This window comes from Choloepus didactylus, chromosome 12 (assembly GCF_015220235.1).
Source record: "Choloepus didactylus isolate mChoDid1 chromosome 12, mChoDid1.pri, whole genome shotgun sequence".
Lineage (NCBI taxonomy): Eukaryota > Metazoa > Chordata > Mammalia > Pilosa > Megalonychidae > Choloepus > Choloepus didactylus.
Genome location: NC_051318.1, coordinates 78,946,665 through 78,952,357, shown reverse-complemented (window position 1 = coordinate 78,952,357; position 5,693 = coordinate 78,946,665). Strand labels below are relative to the sequence as shown.

Genomic DNA, 5,693 nt, shown 5'->3' with positions numbered 1-5,693 from the left:
CCTTGAACTGGGTTAGCATGAAGAACAGTTAATAGGTGAGTGTGTGTGTGTCTGTCTGTGTCTGTCTGTCTGTGTATGTGTATGCACATGCACAGGCTCATACCATGCAGGAAAGCAGCGTGTGCAAAGGTCCTATGGCAGAAAAGAGGACAGATGCTTGAGGATCTGAAATAGAGCCACTGTGTCTGCAGACCTGGGAAAGGAAGAGTAGAACAACAGGCAGAGCCCAGATCTGCCTGCACCTCCTGGTTCATGGTAATGATTTTGGGCTTAAACCCAAGAGCAGAGGAACTCATTGAAGAATTTTAAGTAATGTAATCATGTTTACATTCTGAAAAGATATCTCTTGCAGATTATCAAGAGAGGTCTTGTGGAAATAAGTTGAGAGGCTATTATAGTAGCCCAGGATGTTTTCTTCAGAGCACACTATCCCTGACAATTGGAATAGGATGGTGTCATTGTGCAGATGTAGGAATTTAAGGACTGACATCAACCGAACAAAGTAATACATTGGATATGAGGGGAGAAGGGAAGGCAACAAAGATTGTAACTAGGCTGCTGCCTTGAACAACTGGGTAGATAGTAACTTGTACCATTCATTGATTTGAGCATTGAGATTTGGGGAAAAGATAGTGAATTTGATCTTGGACATATTGTATCTGAGGTATCTTGGAGATTTCCAAGTGAAGATGTTGAATAGCAAGTTGGATACATGGGTCTAGAGTTTAAAGGATAGGCTTGGGATGGTTGGTAGTATGAATTTGTGAAACACCTGCATGTAAATGCTAATTGAATCCATGTGTATTGATGAGATTATCACTAGAGAGAGTACAGAGTGAAAAAATAAGAAGTGCTGAACTTAGGGCTGAGAACTGGGTGCAGGAAGATGAGCCAGCAGAGGAGAATTTGAATGAAGGAAGGGGTCCTGACCAAAGCCAAGCAAAATGTTTCAAGAATGAGGAAGCTGATAAAACCATAGAGCTTATATTCAGTTGCTCTTCATGGGCATATTGTAACAGGGAGCTTCTAATTCTGATAGCTTAGAGCCTGTGCTCTACAGGTTGCTAAATAACTTGATTATCTCCCTGGTTACAGTGTTAAATGTTGCTTAAAGGTTAAATAAGATGGACTAGTGAGCTTTGGATTTAGTTACAATAAGGTAAATGGTGGTCTTGAGAAACGTTTTGGTGGAATGGTGAGGCCAAAATCGATATTAGGATGGGAGAAGTGAGTGAGTGGTGAAGAAGCAGTTCTCGTGCGACTAAACAAATATTTCAATAACTTTGGCTGTGTAAGAGAGGAAAGAGATGAGGGTGGTAGCTAAAAGGTGATATGGGCTAAATGGAGATATTGTCTCTCACTATCCCTCTCTTTCTTAGAGTGATAAAATTTCAACATGTTTTAAAAAGTTAATGGGAATGAATGATTCAAATGAGGGAGAGAGAAGAAGGTATATAGTGTAGGGTTCCTGGGTCTTAGACTCTGTGGACAGGTATTGGCAATGCTTTAAGTTGAATGGCTCAATATAGGTGTTTGGTTATGGACACACATAGGAAATCTGCATTTTAATACTTCTGTGAGAATTATGATCAATAGGATTGCCTTCTGATAAATAGGATTTCTCTGTCAGGTGTTATGTATAGCCAGGCTGCAGTCTGGCTGTATCCCTCTCTGGGTGATGTTTCTAGTTTTCCTAGGCTAGTTATAATCCCCACTTGCTATTTTATGATTTAAAGCCTGAGTTGTAAGGTTAACCACTATCAACCACTATCTAATAGATAGATGTTCATTTATCATATAACATCTAACATTCTATATCTAACATTAGATATCAAAAGGAGAAAAGGAAAGATAAATATTATATAAAATGTATTCAGCAATGAAGGAAGAAAATATTTTTATTCACTTCAGTCCCTGTATCAAGAGCTGTTCTTTATTCCAATATTCATTCTATTTTCTCTTTCCCTATGCCAGTACCTTAGCTAGTTGGAATTCTTTACCTGGTAGAGTGAACTCAAAACCTTCATTCTTGTAAAGCTGGTTCCATTGGTAGTTCTTCCTGCATTGGGTTACTGAAGTCTCCCATTAACTTTTATTCATTGGACTTTTCATTCTTTGGATTTAATATATACTTCCCTCTCTCTCCTTTATGTAGAAGCTACACAATGTTTACTTAATGATCAGGGCCAGTTACCCTGCAATGCAGTAACTCCCTTCTTTGCCAGCTGTGGTTGGTTGAATAATGTATCCCAGAAAAAGACATGTTTTTAATCTTAATCCATTCCTGTGGATATGAGCGCCTTATAAAAAGGAACTTTTGAAGGCATTATTTTTAGTTAAGGTGTGGTGCAACTGAATGAGGCTGGGCCTTCGTCCTATTACTAGAGGCATTATGAGGGGAAAGCCATATGGAGGAGCAGAAACTTGGAGTCAACCTGGAAAAGAATGCAGATGAGTCTGCCATGTAAATTGCCAAGTGACAGAAAAGCCAAGGACCCAAGGATCGCTGGCAGCCAGCCCCAGAATGCCAGTCTTCAGGGAGAAAGCATTGCCTTGCTGGCACCTCAGTTTTGGACTTCTCCTAGCCTCAATTCCCGTAGTTTAAGCCAACCCATTTCGTGATATTTGTGATTGCAGCTGGGAAACTAAGATACCAACTTGGTGTCATTAAGAATCAAAAGTGGCCAAGTAGCCACTTCAGCTTCTAAGTAAAAGAAATCCTTGTTGTGTCTCCTAGTGGAAACAATTCTTTCTTGGGAACCAGGAAAACTAAAACAGCAGAGCCTAAAGATGGAGGGATTGGAAAAAACACTGTATAAGGAGATTATTAGGGGCAATAGTGAGAGGACTCACTTCCACTTCCACTTCTCAGAAACTATGGATTATTTGCTGGTTTGGTTCAGAGCGTTTACTATCATAGTATGAGGATACTGTGATGCATCACTCAGATACCCTTTGAGGTGTAAAATACTTATTATCCCATCTGCTGTGAGTGCTGTCGGCAGAGAGGCCTTAGTTCTCAGTCCCTTTTGGGGACTGCCTCAGCTGAGGAGAGTTACCTCTCCCAACGTCACCTCCCCTTTCCCAGGCCTCCTGCATTCAGTGACGGATTAGCATGGGGGTATAAAAGCCCAGCGCACGTGTCCCAACTCTGTACAGCCAACTCCCCACAGAATCAGGTGAGATTTCTGTTGTGCCTGCAATGCTGCTCAACTTCTCCCTCTATTCAATTCTGCTTCCTTTCATATTTTCCACAGGGGTGGATTCTAAGCAAGTTCGCTAATACTTCCGCATCTAATCTCTTTGTCTGAGTCAGCTCCCTGAAGGAACTCAACCTGCAACAGACTCCAGCCCACAGGGTAACCTGGCTGGTGCTGTAACTGGGTCTTCAGTGGGCCAGGGCACTGTTGTGTCAGGCCAGCTGTTGGTTACCCCAACGAATCCTGTGGATGTGGGCTGATTTCCTTACTTCTTTTGCCAAGGAATATTTTCCTTTGTCAGAAGCAATTGTATGTGGGATTATATGACAAGTAATCAGTATCCCCCAAATCCATGTTTTTTGGTGCTGGTAGAAACGATGTGGATAGGGAAGGTATTCTGAATAAGTATACATTCCAGTAATGATAAATTAGTGCCCCTTCCATAATGGAAGGGTCCAATGTCATTGATCTGCTACCAGGCGCTGGCTGGTTTCCTGGGGAAGAGAACCATATTGAGAACTCAGCAATTCATGGGAGACATAGACACACATTCTAGTGTGACTTATGTCACTCAAAATATGTCAGATTACTTTTTTGGAATTGCTTTCAGAATCCTTTAGGGCCATATATATATAAATATAGTCTTTTGTCTTCAACTGCTCTGATATAAATGTTCCTCTGGGTTTTAGATTACTTTATCACTCAGCTTCAGCAATCTTTGGTGATTACCAACCACTTTTTTTTTTTTTTTCATCGTCTTTAGACTTAAGGAATTAACAGGGCAAGGGTGGGGTTGACAGAAAGAGGCCCAGGATTTTTGGCTCCTGGGGGCAGGCCCAGCTATGGCGAACACAGAGATAAACAAAGGCGGGGGATTAGCAGATTTTGTCTTGAACTCATGGCGGGGAGTGATAATCCTCGGTGGTGGGGAGCTGCAGGAAGCTGTCTGAGGAGGACCAGAGGGACCCCAGAGGGGCATCAGCCCTGAGCCCGGGGCTCACAGTTGGAGGGGAAGGGAACAAGGTCCCTCCCCTCAGTGCTGAGGAAAAGGCACTTGGCTCAGTCTTCTCCTGACCTCTCGTCCCATCCCCGGAAAAGATGGGTTCCTTATCCCTTGGCACCTTCAAGGGCCTGGAGACTGTTCCTGGTTGATCCTCTGGAAGAAGCTTTTGCTGAACTCGTAAGTGCTGATCATGATGGCGCACGAAGGGGCGGCCGTGATGACCCTCGGGAGAAAACCTATGAAGGGGCCTCTAGTGCCCGACTCAACCTGGATCCTCCGCAGCAGCAGCCAGGTGGAGTTGGCACATGGTGGGGTGGGTACCCGCCTGGCTGCCATCGCTCCCAGTGTGACGTGGCGTTGTGTCTTTACCACGTCAAAGGGCAGAGTCAGGATGGCTGCCACCGTCCCTGAGATGCCACCAGCCAAAAAGCTGATGATGCCCACAGATATCTGGTCTTCTGGCCTGAACACACCCAGCCAACACTTCACCAGCTCATAGTTGAACCAGTACAGGGCTGAAAAGGGCACATCTCTCAGGGCAGTGGGACCCCAGCCGCCCTGAGCCACTGCAGCCTGGACATGGGTGCCCGGCTCACGGTATGACGCATGCTGGACCTGCAGCCTTGTCTGCACCAGCTCCAGGGGGCTGGCTGTGGTCACGGTGCCCAGGCGTGCCAGCGTACCAGCCACCATGGGTGCGTAGACATCAGAGGTCAGCGCTTGGCTACATAGGAAGGCCTTGAGTTTGTCGTGGGTGGTGAAGTAGTTGGCGGTGGCCGGCTCAGTCATGACTTAGGTGGCCGGGAGGCCGCTCCACAGGGTCCTGGTGCCCTTGTGCCTCACAATCTTCACAAAGGTGTGAAGTGAAGCTTGTGGGGTCCTGAAACAAGGTGGCACAATGAACACCGTTTGGGCACAGGTACAGGGGCTCCAGGACACCATTGCAGTACAGGAGGCACTTCCCTGTGGATTGGAAAGAGGGACATTTGGTGTAGGAGAGGCTCCAGAGTCTGGAAGGAGGCATCAGTTCACTGGCCACCAAGGGACGCTGAGACTGCAAGTGCACCTTCACCATGTCCAGGGGTGTCATGAAGAGGGAGGTGACTGCAGCCCCAGCGCCCAAGGCCACCATTTGTTGGAGGTGGCTAATGCCCCCTTGGTCCCGGTCATTCATCTTGTTGTTTCAATGCTGGTTCTAGGCTGGGGCTAGCGCAGCACAGGGTGCGGACCTGGACGGGCCCATAGCGGCTCCGCGGCCAGTGCAGCGTCAGTGCGCGCCCGCCGTGCACCTACCAACCACTTTTGAATATTCCCTAATTCTGATTTATCTTTTCCATGTGATCACAGTGATATAAAAATGGTCTGTCAACAACAACAACAAAAGGAAATACACCAAAATATTTTAGTTGAATACTGGATTTTAGGGGTGGGGTGGGGGATATTGTTCCTTCTTCTACTTTTACGAATTCTCAAAATTTTTATTATGAGCA

The 5,693-nt window shown here is 45.6% G+C and overlaps 1 pseudogene; it reads right to left on the bottom strand.

The window, feature by feature from the left end:
- Positions 1-4,323: 4,323 nt before the first annotated feature.
- Positions 4,324-5,377, bottom strand: LOC119507350 (annotated as a pseudogene).
- Positions 5,378-5,693: the final 316 nt, after the last annotated feature.